Source organism: Macaca nemestrina, chromosome 1, assembly GCF_043159975.1.
Source record: "Macaca nemestrina isolate mMacNem1 chromosome 1, mMacNem.hap1, whole genome shotgun sequence".
NCBI classification, from domain to species: domain Eukaryota; kingdom Metazoa; phylum Chordata; class Mammalia; order Primates; family Cercopithecidae; genus Macaca; species Macaca nemestrina.
In genome coordinates this window covers 52995483-53020746 of record NC_092125.1, presented here as the reverse complement: position 1 = coordinate 53020746, position 25264 = coordinate 52995483, and the positions used below count along the sequence as shown (strand labels likewise).

Genomic DNA, 25264 nt, shown 5'->3' with positions numbered 1-25264 from the left:
CCTCCCATGTGTTAAAGTGGCTATCTTTAAAAAGACAAGAGATAATAAGTGTTGCATAGTGTGTGGAGAAAAGGGAATTATTGGGTAATGTTGGTGGGAATGCAAATTAACACAGCCATTATGAAAAACGGTATGTGTGTTCCTTAGAAAACGAAACATATATTAACATAGGATTCAACAATCCCACTTCTGGGCATATAATGCAAAGGAATTAAAATCAGTATGTGGTGGAGCTACCTGTACTTCTATATTTACTGAAGCATTATTTATAATAGCTAAGATAGAAACCACGTAAGTGCCCATCATCAGATTATTACATCAAGAAAATGTGGTAAATTGTTTATATGTGATTTATAGGAATAATATTCAACCTTATAAAGGGGGAAATCATATCATTTGTAACAATCTGAATGGATCTGGAGGACATTGTGCTAAGTGAAATAATCTAGACACAGAAAGACAAATACCATATTATCTCACTCACCATGGAATCTAAAAAAGTTTTGTTATTGGCTAGTGTATTTCTTCTGGATTGTTATACGGATTTTGAGCTTTAAACACAAAATGGGGCAAAAATCACAAGTCGAACTCAGGGATTTCCTTGGGGCCATTATGTAGTACGTAATGTTCAATAATAACTTTCAGTGGACAATTGCAGTAACCACAATCCAATAAAGGCAAGAACTGTGTAGGGTTGAATGTCCGAGTCACCCCACCATCAAGCTACTCAAACTGGCCAAGTTACTGGCTAAAGATAATGGAATACTAGAATATAAGATAGAGAAAGGAGAGGATGACTATCAGAATCTCAGAAACAGCCTGATCAAACAAGTAACGGCTTCAAAACCTATCTCTTTGTATTTGCTTCCTAGTTTTGTCTACTTCATTTCCTTTTTCTCTGTCTCCTGTCCTGGGGTTATCTTTCACAGTAAATAAAGCATGAAACTCTGTTTTGCCTTCAAACTCTTTATTCTAAGGAATCTGCCATACAAAGGCATTCCCCAAGACCAAAGTCACATTACTAGAGTGCAGCTGGTTTCATGACTGAGTACAAGAAATGAAATCCCATTTAGCATAAATCCAATAGGTGGCAGTCAGAGAAACAAAGATTTACATTTAACTATACTAATCAAATATCTATTTAAAAATAAGATAGCTGTAGTGTTTACCCACTAAAATTCTTTATACAATCAGCTTCTTTTCGAAATAGCATTATTTTAATTAAAATATTTGAAACTCAATTTAAAAGTAATATTCTATTCCATGCATAGGAATTCTGCAGAATAAATAGCGTGTATTCTATGCAGCAAGCAAATCAAATGGTAATTAATATAGAACAGACAAAGGAATCCCCTTTACAAAAGAAGCCACTTGGAATCATAAGTGCCCTTTTAACTGTTGAACATTTTATAATAGACTTCATTATGCAACCTCCAGATTTTTCTAAGGTCAAAAGTATTGATTGGCTATGTGTGTATATGTGCATGTTTTTTTCCCTCAGCTTTAAAAAAGCTATTTAAATTCTTTGTCCTCATCATCTCTAGAGATTATATATCGTGATGTAGGGGCTGACAAAAATCTTTCAAATAAAATTGCCTATTGTAACACTCTGTGAGCATCCATTTGTGCACACGAAATGTAGAAAGTTTCAGGTAATTCTTAAATACTTAGTGCTAATACTTGCTCATTAATTGGATATAATAGGAGTCAGGAAATGGATAATAAAAGATGGAAGGTTCATTAAAATATTATAGAGAAATTAAGAGTATTTCAAATAAAATACAAAATCCTGTATGAATGAATTTTCCTACTTGCCGTAATTCCACCACATATGTCTAACTAATTTACCAATTTTTTTCTGTAATACCCCTGTAACATTTTGCTTTTATCTCTATCATGGTGTAAATACTACCGTATTATTTCACTTTCTATTTATTCTTCTCATCAGCATATTTCAACCTAAAGAGTAGTGTAATATACAAATCACAGACATAAATGTTATCATCTTAAGTAGTTCACAACCTGGCAAGAAGATAAATATCTTTCATCTCACCTCCCTCAAAAAATACAAACAAAAAAGTAACTCTAACATAATAGTATAAAACTACAATAAAGGTATACTACATCTTACTAAAACTCAATAGACATATTTGTCCAGGAAAAAAATGCAATGCCTTCACAGAGGAAGTATCAATTAAGCTGATAATTGAATGGTGAGTTGTATTTGTTAACATAAATTTAATGTTTGCAAATGAAAATAAAAATATAATTACCAGTTTCGGGTATGTCTTTAATAGCAACATGAAAACAGACTAATACAACTGGTAAAACACATTTTAGTATTCTATCTAGACTGGGCAAATTTGGTTTCTTGTTTTCCCATGTCATCTAACTACTATTTCCTTGCTTATACAGCTCTAAAATAAGAGACCGATATAATAATTAACATCTAAACTTTTTTCTAGTACTAAAATTCAATAATTCATTTAAATAAAACTCTTAGATCACTTGAGCATTGTTTTGGTCTACATCCAGGTTTCATTTTACAATTTATACACTGAGAACACAGAATTTAATTACTGCCACTAACAGCATACTAGAATAGCATTGTAAAGTAATGATTTATTATCTTTTTGGAACTAGAGTAAGTGAACACAGAATAGTACATATGTTGCATTACATAATTTGAAGTTATAACAAAATGCTGAATATATATGAATAAGTAAATATTAATTTAAATACTTATTAAAATTTCAAAAATAGCAAAATAAAAAATCCTGAAAGTAGTGTAACTAACAAAAGTTGTACTATTAGTCATTTACATTTGTGCACCATTTCTTAGTGTAAAAATAAAAAAATAATTTTAGTTGACTTTTTAAATTTTATTTTTATTTATTCATTTATTTGAGACGGAGTCTCACTCTTTCACCAGGCTGGAGTGCACTGGTGTGTTCTCGGCTCACTGCAATTTCTGCCTCTCAGGTTCAATCGATTCTCCTGCCTCAGCCTCCTGAGTAGCTGGGAATACAGATGCGTGCCACCACGCCCAGTTAATCTCTGTATTTTTAGTAGAGACAGGGTTTCACCATATTGGCCAGGATGATCTCAATCTCTTGACATTGTGATCCACCCACTTCAGCCTCCCGAAGTGTTGGGATTACAGGCATAAGCCACTATACCCAGTCAATTTTAGTTGACTTCACATGTTGGTAATATATATATTAACAGACAAGTGATTGTGCCTAATATGTTTACACCTTTTTTATCCAGAAAATGGAATGTATATATACTTATTTCTCTGTATTCTTTGAATATTTCACATAATATTATATATTTCTTAGTAAAGGGTTTATCATCACTCTTACTCTCACAGTTAACTAATATTTACTGAGAACTAAATATACGAGAGCAATGCAAATTGAGTAAACTTTTTAAAGTATCTTTTATGTCACAGGTACTTCTTTAGTTGCTGGTGATGGAATAGTAATAAAAATATGTTTTTTTAAACTCAAAACTGGCCCTTCCCCTTTTCAAAGGACACAAGAGAAAAGACAGATAACAAATACATATATTATGTGAGTATTATAAATTGATAAACACTATGGAAAGAAACAAAGCAGGAAGAGTGGAATAAACAATTATAAAAAATGGCAGAAGATTGCATTTTATGTAAGGGAGTCAGCCAGGAAGACCACAAAAAGAATGACATTTGGTCCAGAATTTTAAGGAAGTGAAGCATCAACTGAAAGGATATGTGGGAAAATAACGTTTCCGCTAGAGTGAAAGGTCAGGTCACCTACAAAGGAAAGCCCATCAGACTAACAGCAGACCTCTCTGCAGAAACCCTACAAGCCATAAGAGACTTGGTGACTATATTCAACATTCTTAGAAAAGAAATTTCCACTGATAATTTCATATCTGACCAAACTAAGCTTCATGAGCAAAGGAGAAATATGATTCCTGTCAGCAAGCAAATGCTGAGGGAATTTATCAGACCTGCCTTACAAGAATCCCTGAAGGAAGCACTAAATATGGAAAGGAAGGACCACTACTAGCCACTAAAAAACAAACAAAAAAAAACAAAAAAGAAACACTGAAGTACTCAGACCAGTAACACTATAAAGCAACCCCCCCCCCACACACACACACAAAACCTCTGCATAATAACCAGCTAACAACGTCATGACAGGAGAAAATCCACAAATGTCAATATAAACCTTGAATGTAAATAGGCTAACTGCCCCAGTTAAAAGGCACAGAGTGGCAAGCTGCATAAAGAGCCAAGAACTATTGGTATTCTGTCTTTATTGGTATTCTCTTGAAGACAGAATACCAATAGTTCTTAGTTCTTTATGCAGCTTGCCACTCTGTGCCTTCACACATAATGTGACACAAAATAAAGGGATAGACACAAAATAAAGGGATAAAGAAAATCTACCAAGCAAATGAAAACAAAAAAGTCAGGGATTGCAATCCTAATTTCAGACAAAACAGACTTTAAATCAACAAAGATAAAAAAAGACAAAGAAGGGCACTAAGTAAGGGCAAAGGATTTGATTCAACAAGAAGACCTAACTATCTTCAATATGTACGCCTCCAACACAGAAGCACCCAAATTCATAAAGCAAGTTCGCAGAGACCTTCAAAGAAACTTAAACTCCCACACAATAATAGTGGGAGATTTTAACACCCCAATGATATTTTTAGATCACTGAGGGAGAAAATTAGCAAAGATATTCAGGACCTGAAATCAGCACTGAAATCAGACAGAAAACACTCCTCAACAAACGCAAAAAAAAAAAAAAAAAAAAAAAAATTGAAATCATAACAACCACTCTCAGAACACAACACAACCAAATTAGAAATCAAGACTGACAAATTCACTTAAAATCATACCATAAAATAGAAATTGAATAACATGCTCCTGAATGACTTTGGATAAATAATGAGTTTAAGGCAGAAATCAAGAAGTTCTTTGAAATTAATAAGAATAAAGGTACAACATACCAGAATCTCTGGGACACAGCTAAGTCACTGTTAAAAGGGAAATTTATAGCTCTAAATGCCTACATCAACAAGGTAGAAAGTTCTCAATTTACCAACCTCATATTACAACTAAAAGAACCAGAGAACCAATAGAAAACAACCCCAAAACTAGCAGAAGATAAGAAATTTCCAAAATCAGAGCTGAATGAAGGAGATTGAGGCACAAAATCCATTCAAAAGTTCAACAAATCCAGGAATTGACTCTTTGAAAAAATTAATAAAATAGATAGACTTCTTGATAGACAAATAAAAGAGGAGACAAATAAAAGAGAGTAGAAGAGGCAAAAGAGAAGAGAATATAAAAGCAATTAGAAATGACAAAGACCTTATTAACATTGACCCCCACAGAACTATATGTAACCATCAGAGAATAATATAAACAACTCTATACACACAAACTAGAATACCTAGAAGAAAAGGATGAATTCCTGGACACATCCACCTTCCCAAGATTGAACCAGGAAGAAACTGAATTTCAGAATGGACCAATAACAAGCTCCAAAACTGAATCAGAATTCACAGACAAATTCTACAAGATGTACAGAGAACTGGTACCATTCCTTCCTACTGAAACTATTCCAAAATATTGAGGAAGAGGGACTCCTCCTTAAATCATGGCCTCTCTGAACAGCATTATCCTGATACAAAAACCTTGCCAAGACAAAACCAAAAAAAGATCTTCAGGCCAATACCCTTGATGAACATTAATGCAAAAATCCTCAACAAAATATTGGCAAAGCGAATCCAGCAGCCCATCAAAAGGCTCATCCACCACAATCAAGTAGGCTTTATCCCTGAGATGCAAGGTTGGTTCAATATACATAAGTCAATAAATGTGATTCATCACATAAACAGAAATAAAGACAAAACCACATGACCATCTAAATAGGTGCATAAAAGTCTTGTGATATGACTCAACATCATTTTCTATTAAAAATCCTCAACAAACTAGGCACTGAAGGAACGTACTTTAAAATAATATCAGCCATTTATGACAAACTCACAGCTAATATCATACTAGCTGGGCAAAGAAATATGGAAGTATTCCTCTTGGAAACTGGTACAACACCAGATGTCCTCTTTCACCACTCTTATTTAACATAATAGTCCTGGCCAGAGCAATCAGTCAAGAGACAGAAGTAAAGGACATCTAAATTTGAAGAGAGAAAGTCCAACTATCACTCTTTTCAGACAATGTAATCCTATATCTAGAAAACCACAAATTCTTGGCACAAAAGCTCCCTAAGCTGATAAACTACTTCAGCGAAGTTTCACAATATAAAATCAATGCACAAAAATCACTAGTGTCTCAGGATATTTAGGGTGTCACTTTTCCTGCTAGAAATGTCTGTGGCTGGTGACGCCTTTGCCTGAGTTGTTGCTTGGGCTTTCTGGGCTTGTTCTGCCCACTTGACCTGGTTGGCTGTGGTTTGCTTGCACTGCCAGCTTGTATTCCACACCTATCAAGGGTGAGTCAGGCATGGAGTAGCGAGGGTTGTGTGAGTGAGTGAGCATGGATTCTGACTACTGTGCACAGCCAGGCACACTAGCTGTTGTGGCCCAGCAGGCAACTCCAGGCAACAGCACAGGCTCCTGCTCCATGCAAGGCTGTGGCTAGATCAGATATACAAGTGGCTTCTGTCCTGAGTTCTTGTCTTGTGCTCAAGAAGAATAAGGTATGCAAACAATTGCAGGGTGAGCAAGGTGAAGAGGAGCTTTATTGAGACACAGAACAGCTCTCAGGAGACCCATAGAGGGCAGCTCCTTTCCACAGACAGGTCATCCCAATGAGCATCCAGGTCTCAGCAGGGAGGAGACACATAGTGGGTAGCCCCTTTCTGCAGGCTGATCGTCCTGACAAGTGGAGGAGATCCAAAGTGCATAGCTCCTTCCCACAGCTGGTAGTCCTGATGTCTGTCCAAGTCTGGCTGAATCTGGGGTTGTTATGGGCTCAGAACAGAGGAAGTGCATGCTGATTCGTCCATGTGTGACCATAAGCACCATAAGTTCTCACTCTGGGCCACGGATTTCACCTGGAACTGGCAGCCTGGTCCCAGGCTTCAGGCCATCCCTGGCTTGAAGGTGGAGTTTCACCTGGGACCTGCCCCTTTCCTCCCAGGAGCCTGTTTGCCTCCGTCACCATCAACATGCCATCCACAGCACCCAAGCTGTTGCTACTGAGGGGCACCTGCGGGCCCACATTGAGCCACCCTCAGCCCCCCTTCAGGGTCCCTCCCATGCTCATTGGAGCCCCAAATTAGGAAGGGACTAAAGTGGCAGGGGGCTGGTGTATCAGCACTGCCCAGCATGCACACACCAGCCAAGTCGTGACAGTGCCCAGGGTCAGCCACAGCTTTGCTTCACCCCACAGCCGGCACCAGGAGCAGGGAGAGGCCAGGAAGCAGGAGCAGCCACTTTCAATTCTGCGAAGGCAAGGAGCTTCCTGAACCTCCTAGAGTTCAGGGATGCCAAGGTCTGGAGCCATAGCTGAGCAGTTGCAGCTGTGCCTAGGAGCACTGGCTCCTCCTCTGCTGCAGCCAGCGTCCTCACAGGGGCCACTCCAGATGGGGCATTTCTGCCATCACTAGTATTCCTATACATCAACAACAGTGAAGCTATTGCCAAATCAAGAATGCAATACCATTCACAATTGCCACAATAAGAATAAATTATGTAGGAAGATAGCTAAACAGGGAGGTGAAAGGTCTCTACCAGAACAACTACAAAATACTGCTCAAAAAAAATCAGAGATGACACAAACAAATGGAAAAAAATATCCCATGCTCACGGATAGGAAAAATCAACATAATTAAAATGGTCATACTGTACAAAGCGTTTATACATCCAATGCTATTCCTATCAAACTAGCAATTTTTCATAAAACTAGAAAAAACCTTTTTTAAAATTCATATGAACCAAAAGAGAACCTGAAGAGCCAAGGGAGTCCTAAATAAATAGAACAAAGTTGAAGATATTGTGCTACCCTATTTCAAACTGTCCTACATGGCTACAGTAACCAAAACAGCATAGTACTGGTACAAAAATAGACACATAGTCCTATGGAACATAATAGAAAACCCCAAAATGGGACCACACACCTGCAACTTTGACAGAGCTGATAAAAATCAAGCAATGAGGAAGGGGCTCCCTATTCTATAAGTGGTGCTGGGATAACTGACTAGCCATAGGCAGAAGATTGAAACTGGACCCCTTCCTTACACCATATAAAACATCAACTCAATTAAATCCTTAAATGTAAAACCTCAAACTATAAAAATCCTAGAAGACAACCTAAGTAATATTATGGACACAGGAATGAGCAAATATTTCATGAACAAGATGCCAAAAGCAATTTTGGCACAAGCAAAAAATTGACAAATGGGATCTAATTAAAGTAAAGAGCTTCTACACAGCTAAAGAAACTATTAACAGATTAAACACACAACCACAGAATGGGAGCAAACTTTTGCAAACTATGCATCTGACAAAGGTCTAATATCCATCATTCATGAGGAACTTAAACAAATTTACAAGATGGAAACAACCTCATTAACAAGTGGGGAAAGGACGTGAACAGACACTTCTTAGAAGATGCGTCCAACAATCATATGAAAAAATGTTCAACATGGCTGATCATTAGAGAAATGCAAATCAAAACCAAAATAAGATACCATTTCACACTAGTCAGAATAACTACTATTCAGAAGTCAAAAATAATAGATTCTGGCAAGGTTGTGGAGAAAAAGAAACACCTTACATACTATTGGCGGGTATGTAAATTATTTAAAACATTGTGGAAAACAGTGTGGCAATTCCTGTAAAACCTAATAACAGAATTATCATGCAACCTAGCAATCTCATTTCTGGGTATATGCACAAAGGAATGTAAAAGTTTCTATCATAAAGACATATGCATGTAGATGTTCCTTGTGGCATGAATCGCAATAGCAAAAATATGAGATCAACTTATATGCCCATCAATAGTAGACTGGATAAAGAAAATGTGCTATGTATACACCATGGAATACTAACTAATGAGTGCTAGGTTTAATACCTTGCTGAAATAATCTGTACAGAAGCTTTCTCTGGTTTGCAGATTTAATTAAACATTTTACACATTTAAAATGTAAAGCTATTCTAAATTTTAAAAGCTTGTTGAAAACATGTGGTCTTTTTCCCCCCACCTAGCGCCACTGGGTCTGCAGGTCTCTGTCAGCCGCAGATGCAGGCCTCTGTTCCGAAGGATGGGGTTTGTTAAAGTTGTTAAGAGTAAGGCCTCCTTTAAGAGATACCAAGTGAAATTTAGAAGACGACGAGAGGGTAAAACTGATTACTATGCTCAGAAACGCTTGGTGATACAGGATAAAAATAAACACAACACACCCAAATACAGGATGATAGTTCATGTAACAAGCAGAGATATCATTTGTCAGATTGCTTATGCCTGTATAGAGGGGGATATGATAGTCTGCACAGTAGATGCACACGAACTGCCAAAATATGGTGTGAAGGTTGGCCTGACAAATTATGTTGTAGCATATTGTGCTGGCCTGCTGCTGGCCCACAGGCTTCTCAATAGCTTTGGCATGGACAAGATCTATGAAGGCCAAGTGGAGGAGACTGGTGATGAATACAATGTGGAAAGCATTGATGGTCAGCCAGGTGTCTTCACCTGCTATTTGGATGCAGGCCTTGCCAGAACTACCACTGGCAATAAAGTTTTTGGTGCTCTGAAGGGAGCTGTGGATGGAGGCTTGTCTATCCCTCACAGTATCAAATGATTCCCTGGTTATGATTCTGAAAGTAAGGAATTTAATGAAGAAGTACACTGGAAGCATATCATTGGCCAGAATGTTGCAGATTACAAGCATTACTTAATGGAAGAAGAGGAAGATGCTTACAAGAAACAGTTCTCTCAATACATAAAGAACAGCGTAACTCCAGACATGATGGAGATGTATAAGAAAGCTCATGCTGCTATAAGAGAGAATCCAGTCTATGAAAAGAAGCCAAGAAAGAAGTTAAAAAGAAGAGGTGGAACCGTCCCAAAATGTCCCTTCCTCAGAAGAAGGATCGGGTAGCTCAAAAGAAGGTAAGCTTCCTCAGAGCTCAGGAGCGGGCTGCTGAGAGCTAAACCAAACAATTTTCTATGATGATTTTTCAGATCAGGCAATAAACTTATGGACGGAAAAAAAAAAAAAAGAAAAGAAAATATTTGGCATTATTTAGTCTATTCAACCTACCACTAAAAAGAATAAAAATAACAATATTTTTAATATCAAACTGCTTATATTCTTTTTTTTTTTTTTTTCCCAGAGATGGAGTCTAGCTGTTGCCCAGGCTGGAGTGCAGTGGCGCAATCTCGGCTCACTGAAAGCTCCACCTCCCGGGTTCACGTCGTTCTCCTGCCTCAGCCTCCCAAGTAGCTGGGACTATAGGTGCCTACCACCATGCCTGGCTAATTTTTGTATTTTTAGTAAAGACAGGGTTTCACGGTGTTAGCCAGGATGGTCTCAATCTCCTGACCTTGTGATCCACCCACCTCGGCCTCCCAAAGTGCTGGGATTACAGGCGTGAGCCACAACACCCAGTCCAAACTGCTTATATTCTTAAAGTACCCATATGAGGTCTGCAGTCATGGTATATTATTACTGAACATAGCGCTGTTTATTATTTGCTAATATTTTGTGTTATTGAATCAATATTAAATATAAGCTTAATCTATAACTTTCTTTTGACTGTATTGGAATTTTTTCTTATAAAAATTGAGATATTATATCCTTTCATCAAGCTCTAATAATTTAAATGTGACAATCATATGTCCACCAACGGCTTACAAGTATTCACCTACAAAATAATCTAGTATAATTATTTTTATAATAACCTGCATAATATTTAATGGTCTTGTTATTTTGGGAAGTACAGTAGTAATCAGGCTGCAATACATTAATATTTTTTGAAACTCCTTTTAGGATTTTGGTTTCCTTTTATTATATATTTTATAAATCATTTCAATGAGTTTTTTAAATGATTGTGTGTTTCTAAATTTATTAACATATTAATGTATAAATATATTCCTATATTAATTTTCTATTATGGCTGTTGCTATTTTCTATTTTTTTGTATCTCATAATACAAATTTTATCTTTATTTCCTCAACCTTTGTTTCTCTGTGTCTAATTCTTCATTAGTTGAGATTAACTGATGATTTTCTCTTTTGTGTTTTTTTCCTAAATTTGTAAATACTATGTTAATAAAATTTGCCTTTATTTTCTTTATTATTCATATATTCACTTTAAAATATGATTTTTGTTCTATATTTTTCCAGGCTATGCTACATCCTGGGAAGAAATGATCAACAAAATAAGTGGTCTCTACTTTCATGGAGCCAATAGTCATTTGCAAAAGATGGACCTCAATCAATTAGTTAAATGAAAGAGAATTATAATCTGTCATAAATCTTTTGAAAAAAATTATGGAATATATAACAAGATCATCTAATATAGTTAGATTAGACAGGTGAATGAAAATAAAATTATATTTTATTTATACATAATTTTTTAATACTATTATGGAAATTTTCTTTCTGGTCTAACACAGAATAAATTTTTGGAAAGAGGCCATGTGTACCTATAAAATAAAAGTGGTCTCTTTTTTTCAGTTTGAAAATTTATAATTGTTCATTTTAGAGCATCTCTTTCTATCTTCTCTCTCTCTCTCTTTATAAATACACACACACATACACTTTTTAACTTCTTTACTAAAGTGTAATTTATATACAAAAATTGTATATTTTTAATGTATATAATTTCTTGGGTTAGAATATATGAATATACCAGTGGAACCATTAACACAATAAAGAAGATAAACATATTCATTACCTTCAAAATTTTCTTTCTCCACTCAACCTTTTTTTGTGTGTGTGTGGTAGGAACAATGAACACAAAGTGTAATGGTGATTACCAGGAGTGTAGTGGAGGGGGCCAGATGGAAATGAAAAGTCGTTTTCAACGGGTATAAAATTTCACCTACACAATATGAGTAAGTTTTAGATATGTACTTAGAATACAGTGCTTAAAATGAACAATATTGTATTTTATACTGAGCTCTTGTTGAATAGTTCACACAATTATTTTAACACCAGAATTTTATGTCTGTTGGGGTATATTTTGTTGTTTAAAATATCCCACTAGTATTGTTTTACCTGTTAGCATCTGTGCTGTATGTCATTTGATTCTGCTTCAGTTGCACACAGAACTGTATAATAGTTATGTTTGCTTTCAGAACGATACACTTTGTATTCCTATAGGGGGCCAGCTTGTAGACCGATGGAACCGAATAGTAACTCAGAAATAAACTAATGTATTTACAGTCAACTTATTTTTGGAAAGAAGCCAATAATATCAAATTTGGAAAGAACAGTCTCTTCGATAAATGAAGCTAGGAAACCTAAATATTCATATGCAAAAGAATACAGCTTGACTTCTCTCTCTCATTATACACAAAAATAAAATCAAACTGCGTTAAAGACTTAAATGTAAGACAGGAAACTATGAAACTACTAAAAATTAAACAGGAGAAGCACTTTAGGACATTGATCTAGATAAAGCTTGTATGGATAAAACCTCAAAAGCACAGGCAACAAAAACAAAAAGAGGCAAATGAGACTATGTTGAACTAGAAAGCTTCTGCCAGGAAAAAAAAAGTAATCAACAGAGTGAATACACAATTGCAGAATGGAAGAAAATATTTGTAAACTAGTCATCTGACAAAGGACTAATTTTCAGATGACACAAGGAACTCAAAAGCAAAACACACGCACACACAAAAAAAATTTGATTTTGAAATGGGCGAAAGATCAGAATAGACATTCCTCAAGAGAACACATACAAATGGCCAAGTGTATATAAAAAAAGTTCAGCATCACTAATTATTGGGGAACCACAATCAGATATTATCTCACCCCTGTTAGAATGTGTGTTAGCAAAAATAAAACAAAATAACAAATGCTTATGAGGATGTGGATAAAGGGGAGCTCCTATACACTTTTAGAAAGAAAGTAAATTACTACAACCATTATGGAAAACAGTATGGAGTTTCCTCAAAAAACGAAAAACAGAACTACCGTATTATTCAGCAATCTCACTAGTTGTTGTATACTCAAAGGAAAGAAAATCAGTGTGTTGCTGCAAAATATCAGCACTCCCATGTTGATTGCAGCACTGTTAACAATAGCCAAGATATGGAATCAACTTAAGTGTCCATAAATAGATGGATAAATTAAAAATGTGATATATATTTTACACACACACACACACACACACAAAATGGACTACTATCCAGCCCAAAAATGGAATTAAATCTTGTCGCTTGTGACAACTTCATGAGCCTGGAGGACATTATGTTAAGTGAAATAAGTCAATTACAAAAAGGTAAATATCGTATTAGTAGAAGCTAAATATGTTGATCCCATAGAAGTAGAGTCCAGAAGAGTGTTTACTTGAGGCTGGCAAATGTGGGAACATGGGGGTTGGAGAATTTTGTTAACAAACAGAAAATTATATAAATATAATGTATATATAAAAATATATAACAGAAAATTATAAATAGGAGGAATAAGTTCTAGTGTTCTACAGCACTGTTGGGTGACTATAGTTAGTAACACTGTATTATAATTTTTAAATAGCTAGAACAGAGAATTTGGAATGTTTCTAACACAAAGAAATAATAAGCCTCTGTGGTAATGGATATGCTAATTACCCTGATTTGATTGTTACACATTGTATACCTGTATTAGAATATCACACTGTACTCCATAAACTCGTGTAATTATCATGTGTCAATTAAAAAGTATACTACTAAAATAGAAAATGTCTTGTCTGTTTCTGAAAAATATCAAAATTCAATAAATTAAATGTTAAAATATAAGCTGAAGAAATCATCTAGAAAATGTTTTGAAAGTACAGAGAAAAATCATAAACAGAAATTTAGCTGATACATGTATAATCTAATAACCATCTTTGAAAAAGTGTGGAAAAAAAACTGGAAATGAATGAAATTGTGAGAAACAGAAGAAAATTCCAAAACCTGTCCTTAGTTTAAAAAGTTATGCTGAGAGCCTAATGTAACTAATTAAAGACAATAGTATACCTGAATGTATCATTGTGAAAATTCACTGGACTGAAGATAGATGATAGCCACATGCAAGTGCATAGGCATGCATACACATATTTCCAAATGTTTATTACAAAAGAACAATAATCAAATTGCAATCTGACCTTTAATCAGAACAGGATGCTAGAAAACAATATTACCTCCAGTGTGTCAATAGAAAATTATTTTTAAACTTAGAATTACATTCCATGCCAAAATATCAAAGAGCATATAAAAATACGACAGACATTTTCAGACAATGAAGGACTTACAAAGTTATGTTCGAAGTACAATTTCTTAAAACTTACTTGAAAGTAAACTCCAGGAAAAGTTGACGATATGACAAGAAAGATAATTGTTATATTCTACTTTCTTGTTATAGAAACACAATTTTATTCAAATTGTTTTCAATATAGTAGATCAAGCACAGAAGAAAGACAAAGGGAGGGAACTGAAAAACATCTGCATAGGTAGTCTGGAGATAGGTGAATCTGAATTTGATTAGATGAGTGGAATATTATGAAAGCGATTGTGTGGGGTAAAATTGTGACCAGCTGTAATGATAAAAATATTAGAAAATATCTGGTGTAGAATAAACCTAGAAAATAGGCTTGAATTCAATATTTGAAGCATTCTTCTTTGTATGACATAAAGATTTTTAAATGTGGACAATTATAGGAAAACATTTCACAATGAGTCATGTTCTGAAGTGAACAAAATTTACATGATAATTATAAAGTAAGGGCAAAAAAAGCAGATATAGAGGAGACAAAGGAAGAGAAATAATTGGAGTGGTAAAGCAAAGGGTGAGTATTCTAAAATATTTTCTAGTAGTAACATTCTATGCATGATATAAAAGAAATCAAGGATTATGAACATTGTTGTCATGTGCAGGATGATTATGGATGATTTTTAATATTTCTGTAATATTGAGGAAGAGGGAACCTGGAAGACCTCTGTCATATCAAGACAACAAAAAGCATTTTTAAAAACATTTAAATGAGTATATAACAACAAGCATATTCTTTAGAAATATTGAATAGTCAGAAACAGATCCATCTGGTGTATATGAGTTGAGGATAAAGATATGCAAAGTACGGGTTTATTACTTCTTGTTATAAGTTTGTCTGTATCATTTGACTTTGAATCATGCACATTTATTACTTTGATATGAATTAAATAATTATAAAAGAAAGTAAAGTATATCTATCTTTAGTCAAGCCGTTGTAAAGTTTTAAGCTTCTAGTGGTTCTGGCAATATGTTCTGGCTGACTTTCATCCACTGAACCCGAGTACCTTTATTACTTGATTAACATATGGTAAAGATGAATTAACTCCACACAAACTTAAATGGATATATCAGATGCATTCATCTTCAACAACATACCACTTAATTAAAATAAAAAAGAGATCAAATATATGTGTATATATACATTCATAATCTAAATACTTACACATGCCATAACAGAACACAGATAGTCCTTTTTCAAGTCTGACACTCAAATCCATTGTCAAAACAAACAACATTTACAAAATTTTCATATCCTTTGCTTTTTCTTTCAGAGAGCTCAAAGGGTCAAATGTGCATTTCAGTGTCAGTCATTCCTAATATTGATAATAAAAACAACCTAGCCTTGTGGCTTATGCCTGCAATCTCAACACATTTGGAGGCTAAGGTGGGAGGATTGCTTGAGCCCAGGAGTTTGAGGCTGCAGTGAGCTATGATCACACCATTGCACTCCAACCTGCGTGACATAATGATACCCTGTCTCCAAAAACAAAATAAAAAAAAAAAAAGAAAAGAAAAAGAAGAAACTTTATTGTCCTATTAAGGAAATTAAGCTGGTGATTTAGAATTGAGAATACAAGTCATTGTACAATATACATTAATTACATGCATTTTTTTAATTGATAGAGTCCATATCAAGCACTAAGAAGCATTTATTTTTCTTCATTATTATTAACAATAAGATGCCATTAAAATGTCATATTTAATTATTTGAATTCTGTTATTTAAATTTTATATATTTAGCATCAATAATCTAATGAGAAACTAACTCTGTTATCTCAATGATGTATTATTAATAGTTATTATTAAATTCTGTATTATAAGAAAATCAGGCTACATGACAATAATTCATTACACACTAAAATATTTAATAAAGTAAAATAGCTTTATAAGCATTTTCCCGGACACAATATGTACAAAGAAATGTGCAGATTATATGTCGCTAATTCTTTTCAGTAGAGTCAGCTGCTTATTTTCCTCTTCTGCAATTAGCATTTGTAAGTATATGCTGTTTATTTGAGATATTTTAAATAACTATTAAAACTTCAGAATTTCTATATTTCCTTATAGCCGTAAAATTTAAAGTGTATTATTTAGAATGATTACCACATTTAACCCAAATTTTAAAAATTTAACATGTCACTGGATGAAATATAAAATTAGTGAGGTATACAAATAAAATCTAAAAATTCCATGTATTTAAAGGTATTGTATCTTTAATTGTATCTTAAATCACTTTCTAATATATTTGTGTTTTACTATTCTTTAAGGGGTAGCTTTTTTGCTACAATGATGTAAGACAATAAGATGATGACAAAAGCAAAACAGTGAGAACATCAACAAAAACCAACCTTATAAAGTAATATACCTGATTTTAGCAGAAATATAATATCTTCTTTCATTTTTAGATACATTATACTTCAATAACTATTATATTTTATGCCATATACTCCCAGTAAGAATACTTACATGAAATTTCAAAGTTCTTGTCTTCCAAAAACTAAGGAGGATATAGACATTTATAATGTAGAATGACCAGGAAACTACTAGAAACACAAAGAAGAAGGTTTATGTAGATATCAAAGACTTTATTTCCACAAATCACGAGAGATGACTTTGAACCATTTTACAGCACAGGAGATAATGATATAAACCTGAGAGTGAGGATTAATCACTAAGGTCATTCCAGGCTGAGTGAGAACTCAGAGACATCAGAGACTATTACGAACTTGTTTATCTTCAATAAGTTTCATATAACTAAGACAAAAGCTTTGAGGATAATTCATCTGTATAAGAGATTAATGAGTTTGAAAATCATTAGTCTATAAACGGCTTCACATATTATATTTCAGAGGTTGGATACGAGGAATAAGGATTTCATGAAAAATCACTACAACCGTTACAAGAAGAATTTTGAGTTTTATAAAGAACATTTTAGCATCAGTAAGACAAACAGACCCTGAGGCTCTGAGATTAATAGTAAGAAATAATTGCTTGCAAAAAAATAAAGGGATTATTTTGTAGGATACTGAAAGGATTTATTAATAGTAAAGCAGCAGAATTTACAAACAGATTACTTTGAATATCAAGTGTAAAGGAGATTAAAAAGTCAAAGAGAAACCCATGGTTTTGGTTTGACTGACAGAGGAAATAAATAGAACATTTAGTTAGAAAAATATGGCAAATTTACTTTTGGCATTTTGAGCGGGTGGTACCCCACAGAAACACAGGTAAATATGTGTGTTTAAAATTCACCTTTCACATATTTGGAACTCGAGAAAATTTTGAATTGGAGAGAAAGAATGTCATATCATCAATATATAGGTGATTTTTAAAGATGAGTATTTAGCAGCAAAGATAACAGAAAGGAAACTGTGGAGAATACAGCATCCATTGAGCAAATTAAGGAAAATAAATCTACAGTGGAGCTGGACAAAAATGACAAGAAAATTAGGAGTTAAAATGGTGCCACAAAAGTAAAAGCTGTTTTTTTTTTTTCTTCAAGGCTACAGTGGTAGATAGTGCTAAAAGGTTAAGAGAGATTATATTATATAGTATATCTAGCACCATTCATTAGCTTTGACAACCAGAAAATTACTGACGATCTCAAATTATTTTGTAACCGAGTAATGATTATGAATGACTAGTTATGGAAGATTGAACATTAAACAGGAAGTTCAGAAGCATTAGGAGAAATACCTAATATAGATGATGGGTTGATGGGTGCAGCAAACCACCATGGCACATGTATACCTATGTAACAAAACTGCACATTCTGTATATGTACCCCAGAACTTAAATTATAATAAAAAAATTAAAAAAGAAGTTGAAAAGTGAAGTAAAAAGATAGTGTTGTGCAACTTTTCTGCAATGTAACACACCACAAAATGATAGTATTTGTAAAGCACACTGGAGAAAACGTTAGGGGACTTAGGGACACATTTTAGAGATTGTTGAAAAAATGTAAATCTCACTTTATTTGTGTTATAGAATTACATTTAAAAATAAAATACAGAAAACTATTGAAATTGTATTTGAGTCAAACATAGCAATGAAATCCTTTCAGTATTTAATTTTACAAAATGACAAACATGAGATTATTCTCAAAAACATATTAGATTTTGTTTTTAAATGGGTATATTCTATTCTGGATAAAGAAACTTTAGTCATGAAATTACCCTGCCCTCCCAGCTAGATTTACTGCCTCCAAGGACCAAAGCACATTCTTCCTGGCATCTAGAATACACATTTCTTGAGCAGTTCCATGGATGGACCTCCTGTCTATTATCAATAGTAGTGCTCTGTGCAGCTGGCTGCTAAAGTAAGTTTCTGATTATTATAGCCTTTTTAAAAATCACATTGAGCACGATTTCCTGATGCCATTATGCTCACCATGGAGCATGTTTACAGAAATGGATGCATTTTGTGAAACTCCCATAAAACCATAAATTGATGCAGGCATCTAGCCCAGGAAATCCAAACTATTCTAAATTCCATCAGGATACTCCTTAGACTGAGGGCCAATATTTCCAGTTGTGCCTGTAACTTATTTGCAACAAACCAACTGGGGTGTCCTTACTAAAGAGAAACATTGTGTTGGATGTATTTTTGCTTGTTTGTTTAAGTTAGAAACGTTTAAGAATCCATGCAGGAAGTTGTGTAACAACTTGAGGACAGATGAAGATATTAACCAATTGTGTAACAACTTGAGGACAGATGAAGATATTAACCAATAATGAAAGAAGGGAAGATGAAAAGGATAATAGGTGATAGAAATTTGTTTTGTAAGTGGGAGAAAATAACAAGTGAAGTTTCAACTGAATGACTTGGAGTTTTTCTGTTTTCTTTGATTTCTGATGAAGTGTTGAAGTGTTTGCAAATGATGTGGTTGATGGTAGAACAGAGAGACAAGAGATTGATAGAGACAAGAGAATGGAATGGCTCTTTTAGAACGCAGAATAAATAACCGCCTAGTGCCATATCAAAGGCTAAGTGATGTAGCAGTTTTTCTAAGATTAGAGAAAATGAATTAAATGTATTACTTTATTTGAGTGTGTGATTTGGTAGAGGGTGGATGGAAGTGGGTGTGAGTAGGTGTGGATGTGGGTGTATGACTCCGTTTATGTTTTTCTTCAGTAGGATTTTCCACAGAAGTGGAATTATAGAATGCCTTGTGGAAGATTGTTCCTAGGCTTGAGCTTACTTTGGAAAAATATGTGTCCTATAGGCAACAAGACAACTAAGTATGATAGAAAGAGAAAATAGAAAAGTGCAATCTAGGCTACTTTCGGAATGAAAAAATATTAAGAAAAGATTGATTAGGAGAAAAAGCAAGCGACAAAATTAGAAGATAATGATGATAATGTAAACATATGGAAAATAAGAAAGTTAGGAAATCTAAAGAATAGGTCATTGTATTCAAACATCAGAATAGTTTAAACTCTCAGAAGAAATCTGACAAAAATTAGGTTATCTAAAGGAGTAGAAGAAAACATAATTGATGTTTAAAAATACAAGAATACTCAGGCAGGGGTTTTTGATATAGCATCTATATGCATATTGAAGTCCTCAGGATGACTTCAGCTTTGGAGAGGATAATTATTTTTTAATTTCAGAATCTCATTTATATTAACATTCTCTCTTAACCCTGATGAATATTTCAACAACGGTGTTTTTAAAAAGCTAGTTCAGACCAAGCTGGAAGATGCTCCCCCTGAGGTTCATTATATTTTACCTCCAAAATAGCTAGGGTCCCACACTACATGTATGCATAAAAGAGAGGTATATTTTTCACTCTCCATGTTTGATGGGAGATAGTAAAATGTTATCTTTATATAACTCTGTTATATGGAGATTTTTTCTTCCCTCTCTTCGTGCTTCCACTACAACTGCATTTCTAGGGATTCACAGTTTTGCCTCTGTTATGAGTGTCTTAAAAAGGTTTTCCTAGATCATTGGAAAATATGCAGTCTACTCAGCATAAATGAAACAATAAATGAGCCATATTTCAGGACAAGTGCAGGCTTCATTGTTGAATGAAATGTAAACTTCCACAGAGGGAAGTCAGACACCAGGTAAGGACATCTAAACTAAAGATAGCCTTGGCAAAGTTAAGGTACTTAGCCCTTGGATGGAGACTTCTGGTTTATACACAATGACTCCCACGACATTCCTGATGAAAACTGGTGCTTGTGAAAGTGGAGCTGTGAGTTTCTTCATGATTACTATACACATAGTCCAGTCTTCCCTTCAAACCCATTTTGAAGTCCATGGAATTTTTGATCTCGGAGCGGAAATAAATGACCTGGATCAGTTCTAAAATATTTTTTTGTTTTACACTTGGACAACAGCTTTAAAACTTGAAAATTAAAAAAGTATACAGTGTTTTTTCTCTAGTTCCCCTCTGATAATCTTTGCCTAAATTAGTTTATGGTTTAAATTTATATGACTTCCTAAGGGAAGGAGCCATCAAAGAAAAAGCAACATCAACAGCAAAAGATCATTGAGGTACCTAGAAGAACATATGAGTTTGCAGGCAAAATATAACCTTATCACACATATAGTACAACAGGGAGGGAAAAAAGACAGCTAATTAGAATTGCTGTGAGTTCATATAATAAAGAAAATAATTCTTCTAAGATATTTTACCTTGAACAATCAGGCCAAGTAAATAATGTAGAAGCTTATGTACTGAGGTGAAAGCTTCTTTTAGCAGATTATATATTGTTTTCTGTCTATACCTATAGAACCATTATGGATTTGGCACATTCGATGAGTACCTGTCTTTATACCATACCTGTTTGATGCTTGAATGAACAAGCAACTAAATAGAACTGATCTAGATTGATAGTTGGATGCCTGGAAGACAAGATTCCTTTCATAGAGATGGTGCTATGGTTTGGATATTTGTTACCCCCCACAAACTTCATGTTGAAATTTAATCATATTGAAATTTGATATCCAAGATTGGAGGTGGGGCCTAACGAGAGGCGTTTATGTCATGGGGGCAGATCCATCGTGAATAGATTAATTCTCTCACTGGGTGTGGGGGAGGTTCTTGCTCTATTAGTTTTCACAAGAGCTGATTGTTAAAAAGATACTGGTGTGTCTACCTCCTCCTTGCTTCCTCTTTTTCCATGTGATCTCTGTACATGCTGGCTCCCCTTCACCTTCCATCATGAGTGGAAGCAGCGTGAGGTTCTCAACAGAAGCAAATGCTGGCACAATACTTTTTGTATAGCCTGCAGAACTGTAAGACAAATAAATCTCTTTTTCTGAATAAATTACCCAGCCTCAGGTATTCCTTTTAGCAACACAAGTGACTGACTGATGGTTAAGTTGTGAATGTGTTAAACACAGATCTCTAACTGCAATTTTTCATGACATAGATCATTTCTAACAAAGAGTACTGACAGTGACAACCTGAACCAAAAGATAGAGGGAAAGATAGAACCTGAATACTTTATTTTGTATTATTGAATCCATTCTTTTCCTAGCTTGTCCTTTCACTGGGAATTGCAGTTATTTGTTCCAAACCCTTTAAGTAGCAAAGTTGGAGGTGGATTTCTTATTTTCAACCAAAAGTACCTTGTGCGATACAGAAAATACATCAGTGAATGGACACAGAAGGTGGCAGGTGACAAACATATTATTGACTTGATTTGGGATATAGTAATCACTGAGGATTGAGGTTTAGAACACTGTGAAGAAATATTTTAAAATGTTGTAGTTGGTTGAATACTTCTGGCAGCCAAAAAGTTGTTATACAATGGTCTTTATAAAGGCACATATAAAAGAGTATTCTTTTTTTGATTTATGGCCAATAATCTGAGAGGGATGCAGGCCAGATAATTATGTATCCCTTAATTATGAAGCCTGAACTTGTCCTAAGTTCTGACTCATTCACTGTCTCATTTATGCTGTGTTGATTACATATTTGTGAATGATCTAGGAAAACAATTTTAAGATGCTCATAACAGAGGGAAATACTTTGGATCCCTAGTAATGCAATTGTAGTGGAAGAGTGGGGAGAGGGAAAAAAATTTCCATATAACTCTTTGTTATATGGAGACCACCCCTCTACTAATTTTCATCAAATGAGGATAGTGGAAAACTATACCTCTTATTCATACATATGTGTACTGTATGGCCCTGATAAATTTGGAAGTAAAATATAATGAACTGGCTGGGTATGGTGGCTCATATCTTTTTTCATTACCTTAACAGAAATGCAAAAGGACTCATCTTTCTGCTGCAAGATAAAGTTATTGACAGCAAAATTGAGAGCGAATCTTGAACAAAATTGAGAGCGAATCTTGAATAAAAATGGAATCTAGGGAAATGGGGAAATTTGATCTCTCTGCACTGTTTGATACTCTAGTGATGTGGTGATATGGTTTGAATTTATGTCACCGCCTGAATCTCATGTCGAATCATAATCTCCAGTGTTGGAGGTGGAGCCTGTTAGGAGGTGATTGGATCCTAGGGGAGGATTTTCCCCTTGCTGCTCTCATGATAGTGTATTCTCATGATACCTTGTTGTTTAAAAGTGTGCACCACCTCCCACTTTGCTGTCTCTTCCTCCTTCTCCAGCCATGTAAGATGTGTCTGCTTCCTCTTCACCGGCACCATGATTGTAAGTTTCCTTAGGCCTCCCAAGCCATGTTTCTTGTACCAACTGCAGAACTGTGAGTTAATTAAACCTCTTTTCTTTATAAAATACCCAGTGTGAGGTGATTTTTATTGTAATGTGAGAACTGACTAATCCATGTGGTTATTGAGCACAGGAAATGTTCTTTAACTGTACAAAACACATGAGAATTCAAAAACCTGTACACATAAGTTAAAATGTCATCAATAATTTTTGCATTGGTTACATGTTGAATGATACTATTTTGGGTTCATTGGGTTAGATAAATATATCACTAAAATTAATTTTACCATTAATTTTTTTACTTTATTTTTCATGTAACTAATAGAATACTTAAAATTATATGTATATGGCTCACATTTGTAGTGATAAGACCACAAAGACCATGATCAGATGTCTGGTGTTTCATTTTAAAAAACAAACAAAGAAACAAACTAAAAAACAGTTTATAGAACTTGAAAGAAATCCAGCTTACCATGATTCTAGATGAAGTTCATTACTAGAGAAAACACATATCTGTCCAACATCTGCCCCTAATTTCTCACCTCATAAAAAGTAAACATCTAATAAATATAATCCCAGGAAGCAAATCAAGAGGTAGTCAAATTCTTTTACATGCACATACTCTTCTATTGGTCATAGGATGTTTTGTATTGTTGTTTTACCCCTATCTTTTGATAATTGACAGTATGCTATGAAGTGGTTTATTTTTCTCATTTTGTCCTTTTTCCAAAGATTTGCTGTTAGAGGTATTTTGTTTTCACTCTGCCATTATGTTTGGGTGAATTGGTGGGAGGAACACATGATTTAGCCTCAGAATGACAGGTCAACAGAAGTCACTATTGCATCAAAATGGAAAGACGTTGTTAAAATATTTGCAGTTTTATAAAAATCTACCTACGACTCCATGAAAGAATCTACCTACGAAAGAATAATTTCAATTGTGTATAGAAACAGTGAATTATATTATAAACAAATATTGTTGTAATTGAGTGTAACATTATGAAATTGAATGAATTCATATAGAACCCTAAGAAGATAAAAGATTATAATTCAGTACATGTGTTATTTTTTAGTTGTTCAGTATCTCTTTTATCTCTTCCAGTAAAATACATCTTCTATTTCCTTTAGGCAATTTTTATCATAATCTACATGGTTATGGAAATCTATAAATTGTGGTGCTTTCTCCCACTGTCTCAGATAAGTAGATATACTCAAGCATGTTTACATCTTGTCTTTGTCACTTTGAATTATACAGAATTATTAATAGTAAAAGTTTATATACATACCTGTATTTCAGTATTTGGACTTTGCTTTGCCCTTTATAGGTAATGGATAAATTCTTGTGCAAGCAAAAATAGAAAAAAAAATGGAAAGAAGAAAGAAATAAATAACATTACATGAAGATGGCTCTATGAAAGAAAATTTCTGAAATAATTTTTTTGGTTACATAAATAACTCTCCCTTCACATATAATCTAATGGATTCACAAAAGAACCACAGCTGATGACAGCACTCCACAGGGTCTATTGCTTGGCTTCTTACAAAGGAAGGTCAATCTCTCTCTATTTTCCAAATTTTTGACTCAGGTTTATTTAGATACAGGACTTTGTGTTTTTGTATATGAAAAAATATCATTACATTATTATGGACTGTGCTATAACTAATTTAAAATTTGTTTTGGTGTATTTCTTAGAAATATCAAGACATTTTCTAGCAAATACTTCATTTCACTTTTGTTTAGTTCATTCACCACATTCTTCCCTATTATTTGAGACAGGTACCTTGATTTATAGTGATAGTCTTCCAATATGCGGAAATTATGTCACAGTAAGTATCAGATCATGCTAGTTATAAATCTAAGATGTTGTGATGATTGAAATTGGTGAAGTTAATTTTCCAATTCAAATGGCAGCTATGTTTCAAAGTACTAACATATTTTTTTTTTGGTACAAAATAATGGCAGTTATTTTCAAGTGCATTGTGCAACCACATTGGATATGAGATTTGATTGTCAATAAGTTGATTTATTTTTCTTGCACTGCTGGATTGAAATTGGAATGTCTAGCAAATTCATGCACACCAAAATTGAGTAGCGAATGAGAAATATATGAGAAAGAATTATA

General features: G+C 34.2%; 1 pseudogene; it reads left to right on the top strand.

Moving 5' to 3' along the window:
• Nucleotides 1-9282: 9282 nt before the first annotated feature.
• On the top strand, nucleotides 9283-10206 carry LOC105484645 (large ribosomal subunit protein uL18 pseudogene; annotated as a pseudogene).
• The last annotated feature ends 15058 nt before the right edge of the window (nucleotides 10207-25264 follow it).